The sequence below is a fragment of the Dasypus novemcinctus genome, chromosome 16 (assembly GCF_030445035.2).
Source record: "Dasypus novemcinctus isolate mDasNov1 chromosome 16, mDasNov1.1.hap2, whole genome shotgun sequence".
Taxonomy (NCBI): Eukaryota; Metazoa; Chordata; class Mammalia; order Cingulata; family Dasypodidae; genus Dasypus; species Dasypus novemcinctus.
In genome coordinates this window covers 28,509,976-28,524,012 of record NC_080688.1, presented here as the reverse complement: position 1 = coordinate 28,524,012, position 14,037 = coordinate 28,509,976, and positions in this window count along the sequence as shown.

The following is a 14,037-nucleotide window of genomic DNA, read 5'->3' as shown; positions in this document are numbered from 1 at the left end:
TAGCACACTGGGCCCTCCCATGTCAACAGGGAGGGGAGATCTCTGCATATTTCTTGGTTAATGGGTGCCTCCTCAGTACTGGCAGCTGTGTTAGGAATCAGAGTTGAAAAGAGAGGCAAATCTCAGTCTCCGCAGAGGCCAAGAGATAGGCCAGCCCTTCCTCATCACAGCTAGGAACCTCTTCCCATCTTCACAACCATAGTCCAACGTCACAGGAAATAATACAAAAACAGAGGACATTTCCTGCGTACGCAATTGGTGCCAAGTATTGTTGGTGCTTTAGAGAAACCAAAGCAACAAGAACTTGAGAGTACAAATAGTAGGACCATGGGGAATTTGCTACAGTATAATAGAAGATTTGCTTTTTTTTTTTTTCAGTGAGAGTGTGGGAACCTCCCTCATGCCTGAATATGCAGCATCCAGACAACTGGCCTCCTCAGTTGATCTCCATCATCAAGACCTAACTGATTTGGGGAAAACCAGACCCAAAAAACTGGCCCTATATAAAGCTACTCGTCCACAATATGATGGAGAAAAGAAAACAGCTTCTGAAGTTACTGTAAATATGGCTGCATCTCTGTTTTGGATAACAGATACGGTTGAGAAAAGATATTTCTCAGTGATTTCTGAAGTTTTCTGTCGGCTACCTTTCAAGCTCTGATTTCAAGGGGGGAAGTAATTTCACCTTGGCAATTTTGTTTATTCAACCAGGTTAGGTGAAGGGATTATAGGGAACTTGACATTTACATTTTAACTGCTCATTATGCTAACAATTTCCCCACTGTTTTCCAAAACTACCACAACTGCTTCTTTTCTAATCATTTTCCCCCGCTTCCAGGGTTGTTTTCTTTTCCCATCTATTGAGAAGAGATTTTGGTTTTCTCAGGAATATTCTGTTACCCCAAAGTCAACAAGGGCCAACCAAAGTTGCCCTTTTATGAGGTCTTTAAATGTATTTTGATGTTGTTGCAGTGGTTTCCTCCGACCAAAAGACCAAGCATGCCGTGGCTGGAAGAGGGAAGAGAATATAAAATTGAAACTTTAACCAGAACAGCTGTGCTTGTGGGAAGGGGCCTCCTGACACCCCACCCCTCCAGCCCCCGAGTGCCCCTTCTGTTAGCTGAGGAATGTCCATTCCAGAAGGCTGGTTGGTGACCGAGATGTCACGAACCCCCAGAAATATCCAGAGAACCAGTAATAATTTCCCGTAGCGGGTGAGAAAGGCTGGGAAGGAGAGGCCACTCAACCACACGCACTCCTGCAGGCCAACTCCCCCGCGCCCCGGCACCTGCCCCAGCCCGGCTTCCTGGTGGGCCTCCCGCTCAGCAGCTGCTCCACCCCGACAGCTGAGGGCCGAGCCCACTGCCCTTTGTTTCCGCTACACCCCGAGGTGACAAGGACAGCAGTGCCCAAGGGCTCAGCCCTGAAGCAGAAACCACAAAGAGAGAACAAGTTCTGCAAGAGAGGTCTTCCCAGACTCCTCCTGGTCTCTCTAGGCTCCTCCCGAGGGACACTTGGCCCCTTCTGCTTTGCTATTTTTGGTATTTGCTGGAATCATAGATTTTTTTTTTTTAAGATTTATTATTATTATTTTTATTTCTCTCCCTCTCCCCCCCCAGTTGTCTGTTCTGTGTCCATTTGCTGTGTGTTCTTCTGTGTCCACTTGTATTCTTGTCGGCAGCACCTGGAATCTGTGTCTCTTTTTGTTGCGTCATCTTGTTGCATCAGCTCTCCGTGTGTGTGGTGCCACTTCTGGGCAGGCCGCACTTTCTTTCACGCTGGGCGGCTCTCCTTACGGGGCGCACTCCTTGCTCATGGGGCTCCCCTAACTGGGGACACCCCTGCGTGGCAGGACACTCTTTGCGCGCATCAGCACTGTGCATGGGCCAGCTCCACACAGGTCAAGGAGGCCCGGGGTTTGAACCATGGACCTCCCATGTAGTAGGCAGACGCCCTATCCATTGGGCCAAGTCTACTTCCTGGAATCATAGATTCTTGTCTTACCCTCCCCAAATGTCAGATTTCAAGTAACTTTGGGTAGTGGTGCCACTCGTTTAGCAAATATTTATTCTGTCTTGTCCTTATGCCAGTCCCTAGACTGGGATAGTGATAGAGGAATGAGAAATTGTCCTTGCCCAGAAGAATATTCTAATGGGTGAAAGACATACCATGAGCAAATTCATGAAATACAAGAAAATGTCAACTGAGTCAAGTAGGAAATGTTAAAGATCACAGGGAAGATGTGCATTGCATTCTGGGGCACAAGACAATGTGGCGGGAAGGCCACAAGGCTGGCATGTGGCCACTGGCCTTCCTGGTGGAGCAGTAGGTCAGCTCGGCCCTGCTCCTCATGTGCCACTTGCGGCTTTGCGCAGGACACCCAACAGCTCGGCCGAGGCCCTTCCATAACAGGAGCATCAGGCACGACAAGTCTCAAATCCCACTCAGCTATATATGTTAGGTTTTCAGAAAAGCATGCTTGTCTGTCTGGTATGTACAAATAGTAATGCCAATTTTGTGCCTGGCCTGAAAGGGCCACAGGGCCATGTAGAGGCCCTTTCTTACCTTTCTGTCAACCAGAGTGATGGTTATGGAAATCTCGCTGCAAGAGAGAAATGCTCTTAGTGCTTTACTTACCCAAATGTCCTTTAGCCCTCAGATGACCTCAGTGTATACTAGTTTCCCAACAAATACTTACTAGATTTAAGTTGAATTGTGGCAAAACATATTATCCAGATAGATTATGTCACATCAGAATGTTCACTAAATTGAATTAGGTATCCCAATTTAAACATGGGCTTAATCTTAATCCCCCTTGCCATGGGTGTGAACGCACTGTAAATGAGACCTCTTGAAGACCTTATTTTAGATTAAGTTGTGGCCCAACTGAATGAGGTTGGGTTTCAGTCTAGATTATCAGACACCTTATGAAGAGAAAGAAATTAGAAGCTAGTTTCACCTATGGGAAAGGCAAGACTGTGCTTTCTTCCCAGAAGCTACAGTGTTCTGTTGCTGGCTCACCACAGTTCTCGAGGTTCCTTGGTCTGAATCTCTTCCTCACATCACGTGGTGATGTCCTCCTCTTTCTTGTGTCTGCGCTTCCTGTTTGGTTTCCAGCTCCTCCCCGTGGTTTTCTCTGCCCCTATCTTCCGGTTTCTTTCTCATCATAAGGTCTCTGGTAATTTGGATTTAAACCAACCTCAGGAGTGGATGTGACTCAAGCAGTTGAGTGTCCACCTCCCATACGGGAGGTCCTGAGCTTGGTTCCCAGTGCTTTGTAAAAACAAAACAAAAAATAAAGAAGAAGCAAAACAAATGAAAACAAAACCAATTCAGGGAGTGCCTCTGGCCCAGTACCTCAGTAAATAAACAAACAAACAAATAAATAAACCACAAACAAACACCTCATTCAATCAGAACACACAATCTAAAAAAACATCTTTAAGAGCTCTTATTTACAATGGGTTCACACACATGGTAATGTGGATTAAGATTGAGAACATGTCTAAGTTGGGGCACATAGTTTAATTTACCACAGTAGCTATATGACATGAAATTCAGGAATAATATGAAACTCTGTACCCAGTTTTCTCTGATATATTTATATGCCTAACAAAAACGTTCAATGTCACTAATAGCTTTAAGCGCCTTAGATTGCTGTAAGAAGTCAGTGAACATTCTGACGTGACATACCTTTCCTGGATAATATGCTTTGCCACAATTTAACTTAAATCTAATAAACATCTGTTGGGAACCTAGCATATATACTGGGAACTGTCACAGGTGGCTCCACATTTGTCATTTTATCCCACATTAAATGTGAAATGAGGCATCAGTATGAGTAAAATGTACTCTGACTCATTCTCTATCATAAAGTGAATTAGAATCACTGCTTTTTATCAAGCACCTCTTCTGGGTCAGGAACTTTAGGTATTTTATGTGACTTAATCCCCAAAATAACTCTATGAGGTCTGAATAATCATTTTCATCCCACAGTGGAAGAAACTAAATTTCAAATAAGCTAAGTTCCTTCCCATGGTCTTAAACCCAGTGAAGTGAAAATAATGGCCTGCCCCACCCCAGAGAAATATAAGAGTTCAGCCAAGTTGGGGCAGGCATTCCCAGATATAGCGTAAAAGAAATCTCACAAGAATTGGGATCACTATCTCGTTGTTAAATTAGACTGTACTTTCCTCCAAATACTACATCTCCTGTGTGGGACCTATTGGATGATTTTAATAGATGCCTCCGTCAAAGGGACCGCTTTGTAGTTCTCATAAGTGGAAAGAGAGTAGGGTCCGGAAGCTCCCGTTTGCTTTAAGATGTGTACCCCAAGGACACAGCACTCTTCCCAGCTGAAGCATGAGGAAAGTTATTCTAGAATAGATAGGGAAGGGAGATGGGTGGAGGGGTCAGTGTGGGTGCAGGGAGGGTGCAGCATGTGTATAGGAATGGGGTTTTTACTGGGGGGTTAGCTACAGTTTTGGGTGGAGACCTCTGGTAAAGATGCCCTGTATTAGTCAGCCAAAATACCAGAAATTGGTTGGTTTTTATAAAGGGTATTTATTTGGGGTAGGAGCTTACAGATACCAGGCCATAAAAGCATAAGTAACTTCCCTCACCAAAGTCTATTTGGAGCAAGATGGCTGCCGACATCCGTGAGGGTTCAGGCTTCCAGGGTTCCTTTCTTCCTGGGACTGGCTTCTCTTTCCTCTGTGATCTTACCTCCCAGGTCTTCAGCATCAAACTCCAGCATAAGAAATCCTCAACTCTGTTCTTTGCATGCCTTTTATCTGCCATGCCTTTTATCATAACTCAATCATGCCCAGGTACAGATCAGATTATAAGCATAATCTAATATTTCTTTTTGGAATTCATCAGTAATATTAAACTGCTACATGTCCCTTTGAACGTAATACTCCAGTAGTAAAGTTGGGAATTGGAGATTTCTTCCTTGTGATTGTTTTTTGGGTGTCTTTCCGGAGAAACACGGCTGAAAGATTAAATTGATGAGAGTATTCATCTTTCTCTTAACGTATTGTAATTCCCTCTCTGAAATGGTCCTGATACTTCAGTACAGAGAAAACCATCTTACCTGCACCATCTGATAGACTGTATTGGAAAGACCAAAGGGAGTAGGTCTTTCTAGAGATTCTTAAACTTGGCTGCATATCTGAAGGACCTGAAAAGCTTTAAACGATATTGATGTCTCAATTCAATTGGTCTGGGATGAAGCCTGGGCATCATTCACTGGCCATGTGCTCACCAGACACTCCATGTACAACACCTGGCAAGTTACCATGCCTGTCCATCTCCTCAGGGCAAAAGCTTGTGGCAATTAGCCAGTCTGTGAGGTGAAAGAAGTCTCTAAGTTGAAGGGTTCTGTTGAGGTCCCCTTCAGTCAATATTCATGGATATCTTAATCATTGTTGACTGTTAATTAAGACAATGATGGAGAAGAGGGATATTTCAAAGAGTGATTTTCTTCCACTAAGAAAAGAATAAATCAAGGAAGGTCTAAAAAATATATATGTATATATATATTTATAGTTCAAAGTTCAAAAAAATATATATATATAGTTCAAAGCAAACATTTATTGATTACTTGCTATGTAATAAAAGCATTTGGAGTAAAAAGGCATGAATAAGACACTATCCCTGCCTAAAGGAGCTGCTAATTTATAAGAGGTGAGAAATTACAACTACCTAAAGCTTCATGATAATCAAGGCTGATAAGTGAACACAGAGGGGCAAAGAGCCCAAGTCTGAGTTTTATGGAAGGCTTCCAGAAGGAGGAGCTGCCTGAGCTGGGCTATGGAGGAAGAGCCTGCTGGGTGGGGAGTGGGAGAAGTGGGTCCTTCATGGTAAAACAGCATCAATGGTGAACACCATGGGACTGAGAAAAAGCTTGTAGATGCATTCAGAAGCCCTAATAGCCTGTTTCCTGATCTGCCATGCCCATGTTATTACTGGATAATCACTTGGGTGGAAAATAAGGACCAGAAGACAGGATCAAGCTGGGTACTCAGATCCTCGCTCTCCTCGTTTCCCCAACTATCTCCCACGGGCCCCGTGCAGCTTCATGGTGAGTCCTTTCCTCTTCACTTCTCCTCAGTACTCATCATCCAAGGTGGGAAAGCTCTACAAGTGGTGGCCAGTTCTGGGGACACAGAGTACTTCAGGATGAAGCACATTTGTCACTGAGCTCACTTTGAGCTGGATTTTTTCACTGTGGGTTTTTTGTTGGTTTGTTTGTTTTTTTATAGTTTTCTATCTTTTCCTTGGAGGTACCATTGTGGACTAGAAAAAGGCAAAATTTGGACCAGATATTCCTGAGTTGGAATGTCTCTTCCACCACTTGTGAGCTGTGTGACCTGGGACTGATTTCTTCATCTGTAGATGTTGGTGCTGAGAATCTGACTCTTTGAGATGGGGAGGAATGGCCTCAGCACAGCGCTGGGTGAGGGTATTCGGCAACTCTGAGCTTTCCTTCCATTTGCTTCATGTTGCTTCTCTCTAAGCCAGACAACTTTCTAAGACGCCCAGTCATTATACAAATGAAGTCTTTTTTATCTAGTTTCTCCATATTTTGAGTTAAAATTACCGCTGAAATTGGTGCCCTCCAGCACTGGCAGCCCTAGTGGTGACCCTTCTTTGAATTGACACAGAGAGCATCCAAATTGACTCATTCCCTCCAGAAAGGGTCCCTCTCAAGTTCTTCTTTTGTTAAAAAAATTGTCATAAACTACATATAACATAAATTTGACATTTCAATCATTTTTAAGTGTACAATTCAGTGGCATTAATGGCATTCACAATGTTGTGTAACCATCACCACCATCTACTTCCAAAATTTTCCATCAACCCAAACAGAAACTCCATACCCATTAAGCAATAACTCCCTAGTTCCCTGCTACCCCCAGCCCCTGGTAACCTCTAATCTACTTTCTGTTTTTATGAATCTGCTTATCCTAGATATAAATGGACCCATACAATATTTGTCCTTTTTTGCCTGACATTTCACTTACCATAATGCTTTAAAGTTTCATTCATATTGTAGCATATAACAGAATTTCATTCTTTTTAATGGCTGAATAATATTTCCTTGTATGTTTTTACCACATTTTGATTATCTACCCATCTGCTGATGGACAGTTAGGTTGTTGCCACCTTTTGTCTATTGTGACTAATGCTGCTGTAATATTGGCATACAGGTATCTACTTAAGCCACTGCTTTCTATTCTTTTTGCTCAATCCTATGGTAATTCTACATTTAACTCTTTAAAGAGCTACCAAACTGTTTTCCACAGCAGCTGCACCATTTACATTCCCACCAACAATGTACGAGGGTTCCAATTTCCCCACATCTATTTCTCATTTTTAAAAAAGTATACCCATCCTAATAAACATAATGTGGCATCTCCTTGTGGTTTTGATTTGCATTTCTCTAATGACTAAAGATGTGAGCACCTTTTCATATGTTTATTGACCATATATGTATTTTATTTTTAGAAATAGCTATTCAAGTTCTTTGCCCACTTTTTAATTGGGTTAGGTTTTGTTGTTGAGTTGTAAAAGTTCTTTTCATATTTGGGATATTAAACACTTATTAGATATTTGATTTATAAATATTTTCTTCTATCCTATGGGCTGCCTTTTCACTCTCTTCATAGTCCCCTTTGAGGTACAAAAGATTTTTATTTTAATCAAGTCCCACTTTTCTATTTTTTTCTTTTGTTATCTATGCTTTTGTGGTCATGTTTAAAAAGCCATTGCCAAATTCAAGAACATGCTGATTTGCCCCTGTGTTATCTTCTAGGAGTTTTTATAGTTTTAGCTCTTTAATTTAGGTCATTGATCCATTTTGAATTAATGTTTATTATATATGGTGAGAGGTAGGAATCCAAATTCAATCTTTTGTATATAGAGATCCAGTTTTCCCAGTACTGTTTGTTGAAGGGATGGTTCTTTACCTATTCAGTGGATTGGCACTCCAGATGAAAATCAATTGACCAGAGATGTGCAGTTTATTTCTGGGCTCTCAATTACATTACATTGGTCTATATGTCTATTATTATGCCAGTGCCATACTCTTTTATTTTTTTTATTGACTTTGTAATAATATTACATTAAAAATATATATGTGAGGTCCCATTCAACCCCACCCCCCCCCACCCCCCCTCTCCCCCCCCCCCAACAACACTCGTTCCCATCATCATGACACATCCATTGGACCCGGCAAGTACATCTTTGGGCACCCCTGCACCCCATAGACAATGGTCCACATCATGGCCCACACTCTCCTCCACTCCATCCAGTGGTCCCTATGAGGATTTACAATGTCCGGTGATTACCTCTGAAGCACCATCCAGGGCAGCTCCATGTCCCAAAGTATACTCTTTTGATAACTCCAGATTTGTAGCAAGTTATGAAATCTGAAAGTGTTTACGACTTGCTCTTTTTCAAGATTGTTTGGCTATTCTGGGTCCCTTGAAATTCCATATGAATTTTCAGATGGGCTTTTCTATTTCTTTTAAAAATGTCATTGGGACTTTGATAGAGATTCCATTGAATCTGTATATTACTTTAGGTAGTACTGTCATCTTAACAATATCAAGTTCTCCTATCCATGAACATGGGTATAGTTTCATTTATTTAGGTCTTCTTTAGTTTATTCTAGCAATGTTTTGGGTTTTCAGTGCATAAGTCTTGAGTCTCCTTGGTTAAATGCACTTCTATTTTATTCTTCTTGATGCTATTGAAAAAGGAATTGCTTTCTTAATTTCCTTTTCAGATCATTCACTGCTAGGGGATAGAAGCACAACTTCTTTGAGTTTTGATTTTGTATCCTGCAACTTTGGCTGAATTTATTTGTTAGCTGTGTGTGTGTGTGTGTGTGTGTGTGTGTGTGTGTGAATTCTTTAGGATTCTCTAGATATAAGCTCATGTCATCTGCAAATAAAGATAGATCTACTTCTTTTCAATTTGGACACCTTCTATTGTTTTTCTTGCATAATTGCTCTGGCTAGAACTTCCAGTACTATGTTAAATAGATGTGGTGTGAGTGGACATCTCGGTCCATTTCCTGTTCTTAGGGGAAAAGGTTTCAGTCTTTCACCAGTGATTAGGATATTAACTGTGTGTTTTTTCATATATAGTTTTTAACATATTGGTAAATTTCCCCTCTATTCCAACTTAATGCATGTTTTTATCATGAAAGGGATTGTATTTTGTCAAGTGCTTTTTCTACATCAATATGGGTAATTGTGTATTCTTCATTCATTCTATTAATGTGGTATATTACCTTGATTGGTTCTCATTTATTGAACCATCCTTGTATTCCTGGAATAAATTAATATGTTGCTGAGTATAGTTTACAAGTATTTTGTTGAGGATTTTTGCATCTATGTTCATAAGAGTTATTGGTTGGTAATATTCTTTTCTCATAATCTCTTTATCTGGCTTTGGTGTCAGGGTAGTGCTGGTCTCATAGAATGAGTTAGGAGGCATTTACTGCTCTTCTACATTTTGAATGAGTTCATGAAGAATTGGACTTAATTCTGCTTTCAATGTTTGGTAGAAGCCAACAGTGAAGCCATCAAGTCCTGGGAGTTACTTTGTTGGGAGGTTTTAAAATCATATAGAAAATAAAAGAGGAGTTACAAAGCACAAATTTTTTTAAAAATCTGGATTTCATATTTGTCCATAAGGTTATCTCTAGCCAAGATCTTTACTTCTTTATATGGGTTTGAGTTTCTAGTAGTGTTCTTTCATTACAACTGAAAGAACTTCCTTTAGCATATCTTGTAGGGCTGATCTAGTAGTAATGAACTCTATCAGCTTTTGTTTATATGGGAATGTTTTCATTTCTCCTTTACTTTTGAAGGACAGTTTTTCCTGATATAGACTTCTTGGCTGACTTTTTTTTCTTGCAACACTTTAAAAATGTTATCCCATTCCCATCTGGCCTCCATGGACTCTGATGAGAAATTCGTTGTTGATATTACTGAGGATCCCTTGTACATTATGTTGCTTCTCTTGCTGCTATCAAGATTCTCTTTGTCTTTGGATATTGAAATTTTGATTATATCGAATCTCATAAAGTTTATCCTCCATGGAGTTTGTTTAACTTCTTAGATGTGAAGATTCAGGTTTTTCATGAATCTTGGGATGTTTCAGCCATTATTTCTTCAAATATTTTTTTCCCTTTTCTTTCTCTCTTCTCCATCTGGAATCCCCATAATGCATATGTTGGTATGCTTAGGCTGTGTTCATTTTACTCCATTTTTCTTTTGGCTCCTCAGATTGGATACTTTGAATTGCCCTATCTTGAAGTTTGCTGCTTATTTCTTCTGCTTACCCATATCTGCTACTGAACCTCTCTTATGAATTTTTCATCTCAGTCAATGTATTTTTCAGCACCAGAATTTCTATTGGTTCCTTTTTGTGGAGCTTTTTATTGATAGTCTCTTTTTTGTTCATATATCCTGTTCCTGATTTCCTTTGTTCTTTGTCCATGATTTACTTTAGCTCATCAACGTATTTGACAGCTTTTAAAGTATTTGTCTCATAAATCCAATGTCTGAGTTTCTTTAGGGATAGTTTCTGTCAATTTATTTATTTTCTTTGAATGGACCATACTTCCCTGTTTCTTTGCATGCTTTATGATAGCATTTTTCTTGAAAACTTGACGTTTGAATACTATAATATGGTCACTCTGATAATCAGCTTATTCCCCTTCTTTGGGGTTTGCTTTTCTTGATTGTTGAAGACTTAGCTTTGTTCAGCCAGTGTTTTGACAAGTGGCTGAGCACAAGTTAGATTTCAATAAGCACCAGGAGAAGGAAGGAAGGAAGGAAGGAAGGAAGGAAGGAAGGAAGGAAGGAAGGAAGGAAGGAAGGAAGGAAGGAAGGAAGGAAGAGGGAGGGAGGGAGGGAGGGACGGAGGGAGGGAGAGAAGGAAGGAAGGAAGGGAGGCAGGGAGGGAGGAAGGGAGGAAGGGAAAGAAGGAGGGAGGGAGAGAAGGAAGGAAGGAAGGGAGGCAGGGAGGGAGGAAAAGAGGGAAGGAAGAAGGAAAACACAGCATTCTTACAAAGTTGGTTCTGATAATGTTTGCTTGTTTTTTCTACGATTCTGGGAGAGATGGGAGTTTGGAGATACCTGCTCAGCTGCGGTGGCTTGCTCGGTCGGTAGAGGTGGGGTCTGGCTGCGGACGAGGGGTCGGTCCAGCTTTGGACGAGGGGTCGGTCCCACTTGGGACGAGGGGTCGGTCCGGCAGCAGACGAGGGATCGGTCTCACAAGGGGTTGCGCGGTTCGGCTGACGGGGTCGCCCGGCGAAGCCGGCGACGAAGGGGTCGCCCGGAGAAGCCGTCGACGAAGGGGGCACCCGGAGAAGCAGGCAACGAACTGGGGACAAGGGAGGCCAGGCCCTTGTTGGGGGCTCTCAGGACTGGAGGGCGCAGGGCAGAAAAACTACCGCGGAGACAAGGTAAACACGCAAGTCCCCTTTACTGAGGGAGAGGCAACAGTTTTATAGGGGCTGGGGAAGGCTGATTGGTCGAAGCCACGCCCTGTTCTGATTGGTTGCCGGCGAAAGGTCAGTGGGCGGTACTGGACGGGGGAGGGGTGGTGGTTAGGGATTGGCTGTTGCTGTTGCTGGGGGAAGGGGCAGGGTTTAGGGATTGGTGGCTGCTGTTGCTGGGGTGGAGGGCAGACTTGAGTTTCCCGCCCACGCCTGGCTGTTGCTGCTGTCCGGGGAAGGGAAAAGGGCGGGCTGGATTTTTCCGCCCACACCTGGCTGTTGCTGCTGTCGGGGGAGGGGAAAAGGGCAGACTGGAATTTTGTGCCCTGCGCCTGCGCAGGGAGAAGGAAGAAGAAGGGTGCCGCCCCACAAGGCATCGGGTGGCGCCATCTGGGAGGAGGGGCGGCCGCGGAAGTATGGCTGCCGAGAAGGGGAGACCCGAGGGCACTCTGCGCCCATGCCGAGCTTCCTTCAGGGGTGGCGGTGAGTCCGACCAGCCACCCTATTATGGGGGCAGTGGAATTAGGCCTACCGCGGCCGCTCCCCTGCCAGGCCAGCAAACCACACTTCAGCCCGAGGGGTGACCGCACTCAGCCATTTTACTTACTTCGCTCCTTCCCCTCTAGTTCTTTAAGATCCTATAATTGAAATACACACTCCTCAGCATTGCATATATTCTTATTGAGTTGCGTGTTCTCTTATGATTCCAACCTGAAACAAATCATCACATATTATTAATCCAATTTTCTCTGTGGAACTCCCTTTCTTCCCTCTTCTTGCCCAGCCCCCACTTATGCTCACTAACTGGCTTCACCGCAATATTCTTAAACATACATTTGCTCCACTCCCCCCCTCCCCACCTAGAACGGTATATCATAACTGTCCTTCCCTTAAGGACATGTGGGGCAACCCATGCCCCAATCTCTGACTTCAGATATATGAGAGACATGATCCCAGTAGAGACCTGCATGGAAGAAAACAAAGAACAACTTTTCCAAGAGTTTCCCCATCCTTAGTTTTGGTACAATACTAACTCCTTCTAGCAGAAAAGACAAGTAAATTCAAAAGAAACCATCTAAATCTCATAGTAACTGATTTTTGTTGAACTCACTTTATCCTTGGTCTTACTATATCATCTATTATTAAAAGATATTACCATTTTATGTTAAAATATTTAGTGACTTTTAGGTAATTATTTGAGCCAAGATCATTTCTTTTACAGTAAAGATGATAGCACATCCAATATAATTAATTCAAATAATCTTAATACTTTTTCACATGCCAGCTACGGGGACATCATCATGATGTATTTGTTTTTCATGTAAGTGAATAACGGCAAGAAAACACTAGGAGTATAGCTGGTAGCAATGTATTTTAAGTGCTTATCCTTAAGCAATGTTTCATGAGGAATATTCAATTAGATTTCCAAAAGAAATGAGAAAATGGGATTCTTAATATTCAAACCTAAAGGCATTGCACAGTAGTTTACTTCTTAATATTTTTCACGACACTTTATATCTATCTTTTAAGTCAGGGAATATGCAAATTTCTCCAAAAGAAAAGGATGTAGTACGAAAAGAGTTCTTATAACATCTGTTTCAATCGGATTTCACGATCTCCAGGAGGCAGCGGTGTACTGACAGGCTTCCTGTTCCTCCGTGTAGAGCTCAAACCTCTTCTTTATGTCCTGAGCCTCTAGCAGAATTGACTTCTTGAGCAAACCCCTTCTTTCTTCCCTGTTCTTTACTTCATCCCAAGTTACCCTACTCCATTCATGGGCTCCCATCAGAAGCACTTCTTCTCTCCATAAATGCAGAGCATATCTCAGGCTTTGGCAATGATCTCATTCCTCAGCCTCTTGATAGAGCCATTGTCTTAGTTTTGGCTCCCCCAGGAACGGACCATAAAAAGTATTCATGTGCGAGTAGTTTATTTGGTAGGTGATTCCAGGAGGGAATCCAATAGGGGAATGAAGAAGCGAGATAGGAAAGGAAAGGAAGCAAGTAAAGGTTCATTATCATGTAAATTACCACTGTAAGTAATTGGAACTTAATTCCTTTGGGGAACTCTGGGAACCACATTAAATAGTTATCCTTTTTGAAGGGTGAAAGAGCTGGGATATCTAAATATACCGACTCTAAAGCCATTTACTGTTCATTTTCCAGTGTTTCTAGCTTCCTGTGTGGAGGTGGCAAAATGGGTTCCTTTAACTAGAGAAGGCCCTCAGGCAAAGAAATTTCAGTGCATGCATTTGGAAGTCCAGCTGGTATGCACTGAATTTGCAAGGACGGAGTATGTGAGCAGGGCATCAGTCAGTGTTTGGCACAGCCAGTATAGTGCTTCCTTCCTGTGAACAGATTCCTCCTAAGCCTGCTTGTTCAGGCCCAGCTAAGGATAGGAAGTAGGCTTTTTTTGGAGTGTCAACTTCCATGAATTACTGGTGGCTGCCTAGGACGCTATGTTGAGGATTCTGAGCTTATGTTAAAGGCCAACAGGAGAGAATACCTGTGGTTAAT